The sequence below is a fragment of the Echinops telfairi genome, unplaced genomic scaffold (genome assembly GCF_000313985.2).
Source record: "Echinops telfairi isolate 266 unplaced genomic scaffold, ASM31398v2 ScPeMD7_7469;HRSCAF=8507_1, whole genome shotgun sequence".
NCBI lineage: Eukaryota > Metazoa > Chordata > Mammalia > Afrosoricida > Tenrecidae > Echinops > Echinops telfairi.
Genome location: NW_022111373.1, coordinates 120918912 through 120928857, shown reverse-complemented (window position 1 = coordinate 120928857; position 9946 = coordinate 120918912). Strand labels below are relative to the sequence as shown.

Genomic DNA, 9946 nt, shown 5'->3' with positions numbered 1-9946 from the left:
GGGAGGGAGGGGAAAAATGAGGACCTAATTACAGGGGCTTAAGTGGAGAGGAAATGTTTTGCGAATGATAAGGGCAATGAATATACAAATGCGCTTTACACAATTGATGTATGTATGGATTGTGATAAGAGTTCTATGAGCCCCTAATAAAATGATTTAAAAAAACAAACAAGAATTCACCAGCCATCTTCCCTGTATTAGTTTTAATTTGAAGAGAAAATAAACTTAGCTCAGGAAAAAACACTAGTTGATTCCTTTCCAGACATGAGGAAGTATGTATACACAGGCACGAGTATTGCTATTAGAATTACAGTTCAGTAATGCCTGGGCTTAGAGTAAACAAAACATGTTAAAAGTGTCTGTCTCATTAGTGGATGGCTGCAGACAGTTTCTCTCAGTAATGCATTGTGCCTGTCTCCCTTGAGTACCCAAAAAATGGGTCCTTTATGTACCACACAAAAAGACTGTTTTTGAAGTCAGGACTAATACCAAATGGTTAACAACATTCAGGTTGTCATTTTCCCAAATTTTTTAAGCTTTGCAACAAGTTTACAGGACTAATGAACCAAATAGAACAATAATTTTGAGATGCATCCAAGATTTTTAAGGAAAGTCAGGAGGACCTCAAAGATGAGCAAAGAGAAGTAAGATTGTCAAACTCAATGAATGAAGAGACTGGAGGATAAGATGGTAGTATTACTATTGATGCAATATCAACTGAAGCTGGTGTCTTACGTGATTTGACATTTTCAAGTTTAAGAAAACATCTTAGCCTCAGCAAGTTCTCAACTCAATGAGTGGAAGATATTTTGAGTTAAGACCAGCAGATTGAAGAGCTAATCGTTCCAATGGTCTTTTAAGCAAGATTGGCGAGAAGACATTTTCTTATATTGAATTGTAACTGGGGGCGAATGCTGGATTGATCAGTATAATCAGAGAGAATGATCTACCAAAAATAGTGGATTTTCAGGGGATCTTCTGTGCCAGTTATGGTCAGGGAAGATAGGCAAGTTGTTGTTGTCACCACTGTTAGGTGCCATCAAGCTGGTCCCAACTCAGACTGACCCTCTGGACAACAGAATGAATTACTGCCTGGTCCTGCGCCATCCTCACATTTGTTCCTATGCCTGAGCCCATTGTTGCAGCCACTGTGTCAATCCATCTTCTCGAGAACTTTCCTCTCTTTCACTGGATGCCCCTCTACCAAGCATGATATCCTTCTCCAGGGACTGGTCTCTACTGACAATATGTCCAAAGTATGTAAGGACTAGTCTAATGTCTCAGTTGTCTATAGCATGTTAATTGTGAGTGTTTTCTGTGAGTTATGGTGTGGCTCTTGTATTGAATTATAGAACCCAGTATAATTAAAGAGTATGGAGAATAGTTGGTGTCAAAATAGGTAAAGAATGATAGACCATCTAGGCTTGTCTGATTCTGCCTCATTGCGGCAAGGAAGCCAGAGAAGGTCATATATAGCCCTTCTTTGCTGTTTAATGAGCATACATAAAATGGAAAACTATACAACTAGGAGGACTAATGATGAGTCCTCAAAATATCTGATAATATGGAAGATTGTGGATGATGTTACCTGAGAAAGATAAGTCAATTGCCAAATAACTACTATTGTGTGAGTGCACGTGTATAGATAGATATACAGGGACTGATATTATTGGTAGTTAACAGGGACGGGTGTGGAGAGAGAGAGAGAGGCATTCTTGAGATTTCAGACACTAGTTAGTGTTGGTTATGGAAAAGATAGACTCAAATGGGGGCAAAGACTATTGAAAATAGTTTACAACATCAAGAGTATGATCTATGACACTGAAGTTATTTAATTAGAGAATGTTTTGTTATGTATGTTTTTCTACATAATTTTAAAAATACATGAATAAAAATGAGTAAACAGAAGAACAAAATATTCTACAATTGATTGTGGTAATGATTATACTTCCTGATATCACTGAACTATTGAATTGTTTGATATGTGGATGAAGTGTCAATAAAACTGTCAAAAATCGATCAGAATGAAGTGTCATTAAACTGTTAAAAAATCAAACAGATTATGGAACACACTATGAACTGCCAAAATAATGAACAAACCAGTCCCCAGAGAAGGGCACCATGCTTGATAAAGTAGCAGTTGCTGTTAGATGCTAATTAGTAGCAACCCTGTGCATAACAGAACAAAACACTGCCCGGCCCTGTGCCATCCTTACAATTGTTCTCACGCCCGAGTCCATTGATGCCTCCACAGTGCCAGGCCACCTGGTCTAGTCCTCTTCTTTTTTGAACTCCTGATACTTTACCAAGCATGAACTCCCTCTCCAAGGATTCCTCTCTTCTCATAATGTGGGCTATAAAAAGACTTTTCCCCAGCTTAATCTCCCCCAAAGATATGCCAAACATTAGAGGCTACTAGCCAGCACATGGTGGGAGGTCAGATGCTTAGAGATATTCTCTCTGAAGGCATTCAGACTGTTGTCTGGTCCACTGTAGATGGGGTTCACACCCACTGATAATGGTTTCCATGGAGAGCCAGAGAACAGGTCAAACCTGCTCAGTGACATCCAATGTTAGGCTGCCATTTTGAATCTGGAATCCGCCCATCTCGTCACATGTGTGCCCCCCATTCCTCTCTTCCTTTTGTGTGTATACTCCTAGATCTTCCCCTTCTAAAGATATATAAACCTTGGTTAGTAGTAAAGAGCTCTCTCTCCTCTTCCCCATGCTCTCCCCTTGTTCTCTCTCCCCTGGTTCCCTGTCCCCCTTTCCCTGGTGCTCTCCCCTGGTCCTCGCCCCTGTCCCCTCTCCCCTTGCCCTACTTCCCCTCTCCCTCTCTCCTGCCCTCTTGTCTCCCATCTCCATGTGGACCACCAAGCAGAGCTGAGGTGAGCATGCTACCATGAAATGTGTCTGATGCCATTATTTCAATCTCTTTTCTATCTCTCCTTATTCTCTATGGCATTTTATATATATATATAAATATATATATTTAAAAAATATATTTTTTTTAAATTTTATTTTTAACCATACAATGTACCTATCAAACCCGTGATTAGTTGTGGTGGCCTGGCCCTTACCCTACAGCACAACATGTCCAAAGAACGAGAGAGAAAAATAACACCATTCTTAACTCCAAGGAGCATTCTGGTTGTACTTTTTCCAAGACAGATTTTTTGTTCTTTTGTCAATCCTTGGTACATTCAATAGTCTTCAGCAGCACTAACATTCAAATGCTTCTGTTCCTCTTTCATCTCCCTTATTCCATGTCCTACTTTCACAAACATACGAGATGATTGAAAATTCCATGGCTTGGGTCAGGTGCACCTTAAATCTCAAAGTTACGTACTTGTTTTCCAACACTTTAAGAAGACCATGTGCAGCAGATTTGCCTAATGCAATGCAATCTATTGACTACTGCTTCCATGAGCATTGATTATGTATCCAAATAAGACACAATCCTTGACAACTTCAACTTTTATCCATTTACCATTTACCAGTTACTTACTGGTCCAGTTATGAGGATTCCTTAGTTTTCTTTACATTAAGTTGTAGTCCACACTGAAGGCTGAAATCCTTGATCTTCATCAGCAAGCGTTCAAGTCCTCCTCCTTTTCCATAAGCAAGGGTGTATTATCTGCATATCACAGGCTGTCAGTAAGCATTCTTCAAATCCTGGTGCCTTTTTTTTATATATAATCCAATGTTGTTGGGTGCTGTCTAGTCAGTTCTCTGATGATTTGCTCAGCTTACGAATGGAATAAGTATGGTGGGAGGATATAAGCCCGTCACACACTTTTCCTGATTTTAAACCCTGAAATACTCCTTTGCTCTGTTCACAAAACTGTCTCTTGATCCATGTACAATTTCCATTTGAGCACAATCAAGTCTTCTGGAATCCCCCATTGTTCTCAAGGGTATTTATAGCTTGTTATGGTCCACACAGTCAAATACCTTTGCATAATCAAGAAAACACATGTAAACATCTTTCTGGAATTCTCTGCTTTGAACCAAGGTCCATCTGACATTAGCAATAATATCCCTTGTCCCACAATCTCTTCAGAATTTTGCCTGAAAATTGGGCGGCAATGTACTGTAACAACCACGCTTTGATGATCTTCTGTAAAATTTTATTGCATTTGATATAATGATATTGTTCTATCATTTGAGCATATTGTTGGGTCCCTTTCCTTTGGAATGGGCACAAATATGAATCTCTTCTTGTCAGTTGTCCAAGTAGCTGTTTTCACCTTTCCTGGCATAGATGAGGGAGGGCCTCCATTGCTTCATCAGGTTGATGAAACATATTTATTCGTTTTCCATCGTTTCCTGGAGCCTTGTTTTTAGCTAATGCTTTCAGTACAGACGAGGGTAAGTGAAAAAGATGAAAACTATTGACAGGATAGATTGACACAGGGGCTTCAAGAAGGGATTAAAACAGAAGAACAATTGTGAGGAGGTGGCAGGATGTGGCACTGGTTCATTCTGCTGTCCATATGGTCACTATGACTCAGCAATGACTCAATGGCACCTAACAGCAATGACAACAACAACAACAACAACAAAGTTTTACCATCTCAGAAACATCACGGGGAATTCTACCCTATCCTATAGGATTGTTATGCATCATAATCACTTAATGATAATTTGGTTTTTGTTTCATTATTTATATGCCTTTACACGTATTTCATATGCACTAACATATTTTTAGTTGTTGATATTGTTGCTGATTTACCAAAGTTACCCAAAACATTCTTCTCTCTTTTTGCAGTTCTAAGTGACATCACTTACCTTCATCAAATGTGTTGCCTGGGTCCTGTGGAGAAACAAAACCAGTGATGATTATATGTGTGTGTACCTTTTGATATCTTTCTAGATGTTTATATAAAGCAATGCCTCTCACAGTTGTGTTGTTGCTGTTGTTGTTGGGTACTGTCTAGTCAATTCTGAGTCCTAGCAACCCCAGGTAGAATGAAACACTGCCCAGTCCTGCACCATCCTCACAGTTGTTTGAGCCCATTGTTGCAATCACTGTGTCAAACCGTCTTGTCAACAGTCTTCATCTTTTCACTGCCCTCTACTTCACAAAACATGATATCCTCCAGAAACTGGATCTTCCTGGTAATATGTCCAAATTACATCAATGAAGTGTCACCACCCTGGCTTCTAAGGGGCATTTTGGCTTTACTTGTTCCAACATAGACTTGTTTGTTCTTTTGGCAGTTCTTGGTACTTTCAATATTCTTTGCCAGCACCATAATTCAAATGCATAGATTCTTTTTCAATCTTCCTTATTCGATGTCCAACTTCCACAGGCATATGAGGTGACTGAAAATACCATGATTTGCATCTGGCATACCTTAGTTCTCAAAGTTGCACCCTGACTTTGCAATACTGAAAAGGCATTGTGCCACAGATTTACCCAGGGCAATCTGCTCTTTGGTCTCTTGATTGCTGCTTCCATGAGCATTGAGTGAGGAGCTGAGCAAGATGAAATCCTTGACAATTTCACTATTTTCTCCATTGGTCATGATATTACATATTGTCTAGTTGTGAGAACTTTGGTTTTCTCCACATTGAGTTGTAATTCATGAAAGCGGCAACCGTTGATCTTCATCAGTGAGTTCTTTAAGCCTTCTTCACTGTCAGTAAGGAGGGTTGCGTCTCTTGAATATCATAGCTTGTTAATAAAGCTTCTTTTCATTTTAATGCTGAGTTCCTTTTCATATAGTCTAGCCTCTCTAATTCCTTGCTCAGCATACAGATTTCTCCTGAGAGAAAGTTTAGGTGGTCAACTTCTGAAACATTTACCACCTCAGGAACCTTAAGAACCAGTATTACACTGATCTATATTGACTTCCTGAGTTGGAATACATTTGATGGCAATGAATAGAGACAATGTTAACATTCTCAACTACTAACCAAAACGTTGAAAATTCCAATTCAACAAGATAAATCCCAGAATAAAGGCCAATCACCTACGTGTGAAAAACTAGCCACTGAAAACCCTATGGCCTCTAACACACATGTGGTTGCTGTAAATATGAATAAACTTTACGGTGACAGAAGGGGATCGGGTTACAAGGATGGCAATCATGCTGCCTTTCTGGACTGCCTGGAGAATGAATAAACCTGTTTAGTAGACGTGTAACCAGAATGCTCCTAAGAAGTGAAGACGGCAATACCTAGTCTTATATACTTTGGACATGTTACCAGGAGGGACCTATTTATGGAAAAAGACATCATGCTAAAAGTCGAAGGTCAGCAGACAGGAGGGAAACCCTCAAGGAAGTGGATTGACACTGTAGACCCAAGAGTGGGTTGTGCATAATACTGTGAGGATGCCACAGACCTGACTGTGACTTGTACTGGCAAGTTAAGAGTTAAACTGGCTCTACAACACCTAACAACAACAAAGTTGTTCTTGAAAGCACAAAAATAAGTGATCCCGCCACTCGTTGATTGTCATTGTTATCATTTTGATGCTTTTTAATGTTGCTGGGGCATTTTCTATGTAAAAATATGAGGGGGCTTCAAAACGCTTTGGGGAAAGTGGAATGATAGAAAAGTACCATGTGTATCAAAATGTTTCACCTTCTACATCATTTCATTCTCCTCAATAAAATATCATGAAAATATTTCCATGCCCCCAAAATAAAAATAATACTGCTTTTAATGATCTAACTAAATAATGACCATAATTCCTGGGGAATTCAGCAAATGCATTCAAAGAACTACTAATATGTTGTAGGGCGGTAAGCGAAGAGGCGTTTAGCCAGCCTAAGTGGGAAAAGCCAGATTTCTTCAATATGTTCTAATTTAACTAGCTCTCGAAGTCGAGTGAGTTTCTCCTAGTTTGAGAAGGCGGACTCAGAGGGAGGAAAGTTACACGGGGGCACAAAGAAAGCAAAGGCTGTCATTTCAACTGTAGTGAAAGGTTTATTAATGACTTTGTAGATGAAAGAAGGCCATTCCCATTATAAGAATATGGTAAGATTTCAATTTTACAAATAGCCTTCTGAGGCTGGATTAAAGCAGGGCAAGATTAAAAGTAAGGTGTTTGATTAACATATTTTTATAATAAGTGGGAAGTGTGCTGTGATAGTGATGATGAAGAAATAAGAAAATATTCTAAAATTACCTGAAAGGTAAAATAGAAAATACTACAACATTCATAGGATAGGAAAAGCAAGAGAGAAAGAACTATCTAGGTTGATTGCCCACTTCATATCTTTGACAATTAGCTAAAATGATAGTATTTCATTCAGTATTCAAGATGATTCACCAGGAAAGGAAGACTGATACTTGAACAAGTTAATACCACCTGTGAAACTCTTGTGGATTGATAAACCAAAACAAGTTGTGTTATGCTGGGTTCATATATATATGAAGTAATTCTACTTCAAGAAGTAATTTTATATAAAGAAGGCATCCCAGCCCAGTCTAACTCAAGTCTATGGGTCCTATACTAGCCAGGATCTTCTTCATACTCACATAGCGGCAGGCTGATGATGCAGAAAGTTAAAGTGGGAAGTAAGGATCTCACAGGCTGATGGGCCTCCCAAGGTTGATGCAAACATAGTATGGCACTGATAGATATCCTGCTTGGTTCCCTATATGGTCATCCCTGGAGACAGAAACAGAGCCCTAGTAGGAGGAAGGTGAAGAGCCAGAGAAAGAAGTTCCAAGTGTCTCTCATGAAAAGGCCATACCTCCAAGGAAGCATCATGAAGCTGTAACCTGATTGATAAGTTAGATTCCACGGCTGCACATTCACATAGGGTCAAGTTGACACAAAATCCAACCACCACACAAACCCACTGCCATCAAGTCCAATTTGACTATAGTGACCCTAAAGGATATATATGTGTGTGTGTGTGTGTGTGTGTGTGTACATATAACATATATGTAATATATTACATACACATATATCTATGCCTCTGCAGACAATTAAGACATGATACACAAGTTTTAGAATCATTAACATTTAGGTAATTTTAAAATGGTAAATCTAAATGGGATTCGAAGGGGAAAATTATAACCTGAGAAGAGCAATGGATTTCAGATCAGAGCTGGGGCACAACAACAGTTAATGGATAAGAGAATAAAGAGCAACTGAGATAGGAAACAGAGACATACATGGGCCATGCTATATGAAAAAAGCTGGTAGAAAGTTCTACGATGGAATCCAAAGCTGTACAAAACCATTCAGAGCCTAGTATACAAGCAAGCATTGCACACGATTAACTGGTGATTGTGGTGATGCATGTGATTTAGGAGTGGTCTTGGAAAAGGCATGTATGATTTCTCTAAAGAACTTGAGGGCAGGGACAAATACGTTAGTATTAATTGGAAGCACCTTTGAAGTAGATGAGCCCCAAAGACATTTTATGGGTGTGATGTTTTTGCCAATCTCCATTTGCAAACCTGCCAATCAAGGTGGGTCTCTCAAACACCGAATAGTTTAGCCAGCAACTGCCTTAAAAACAACCCCGTCTCTGAGTTCAAGGACTGTTAGCCTCCACCAGGAAACCCTTAACACTTGGTAGACATCACAAATCAGAAGGAACAATACAATTCCCAGGAAGGACTGTGATTCTCATAGTTGTTTCCTTTCCTTACTTTACAACGGTATCATTAGTTTGACTTCCAGGCGCTACATGAAGTGAAACCATTCACTCAGGCTAACATTTTTACAGGCTAATCAAATGGCTGTGAGGTAGAGCGGGTAACTAATCGCAGGACCTTTAAGAAGTGGAAAAGACAGCATAAACTACACCAAGAGTGTATCCTAATAAGCCAACAAGTGAGCAATGAGATACATTCGGAGAAAGGCATTTATGTGGGCACTTCAATGCCGACTGAAGCGTGTGTGCCTGCAGAAGCCGCCCCTCCCCAGTGAGAAACATTCTACAGCAAGTGCAAGCTTAAATGGGTGACAGATTCAACACCGGTTCACCACCTCCCATGCTACTGTGTAAAGCCACGCAGCTGTACTGGCTCACATTTTTGCATAGTGAGGATGAGGATGTTATTGAGGCAATCATATGGCAAGGGATTATGGGAGGGGGGAAGGTGGACTGGCATGCAAAACCTTCTCAACCACACCTTTCTGTTCCACGTATATTTTCAGTATGAGAAAAGTTGACATGTTAAGATGGGAAGCTGCTGGTGGCCTTACATGCCTTGTAAATCACTTTGAAGAGATTCCCAGGATTTCATCCTTTTCGCTAAACGGCTGCAAAAGCTAGAGATCCAAACAGATGCACGAAAAGTACAGAAACACTGAATAATACAAAAAAGGAATACGCTCAGTTTCTATGTGAAATCTGCTATGTGGCATATTTTTCAAACAAGGAGTCAAACAACTTTATTTTGGATTTTCTGTACTTCTTTCATGCCTGGCACTTGGTAAAATAAACACAGATGTGTTAAGCAAACTACACAAACCGCTTTGGGCCGTGGAGCTCACGGGTTCAACATGCGCAGTCACTTGAAAATAAGACTTTGCACCTCCAGCTCTGGAGGTCAAGGATCTCACAGCATTTACAAACATGACTTACCCCCGACAAGACTCTGAGACTCGGCCCACATGTAGACCTGGCAATTTCAGAAGGATTTAGCTGTCGCATGCCCCACTGCCTCAGAGTCACTTGATGAGTCAGAAATAAATCCTGAGACTCTTTGGTGCCTGTGCTCTGTTCCCAGCCTGATTTGACACTTCTGCCCTCATTTTGAGCCATCGACTCTTCAAATATTAGGAGAACATGTAACTTCAGAGATGGAAAATTGATGAAAACAAATGGTTGTAGAGCGGGAAGACACACAGCAAAAAAAACAAAGACAAATGCTACAGCTACTTGAGGGTGACCAAACTCTTCCTGTTTAAATGCTTACCTTTTAGGGTTCAGGTGTTGTTAAATCCAACTTTAACAACTTTAGGTGC

General features: G+C 39.8%; 1 pseudogene; it reads right to left on the bottom strand.

Moving 5' to 3' along the window:
* LOC115873757 overlaps window positions 1-9743 on the bottom strand; it is a 156741-nt pseudogene extending 146998 nt beyond the window's left edge.
* Between the last annotated feature and the right edge of the window lie 203 nt (window positions 9744-9946).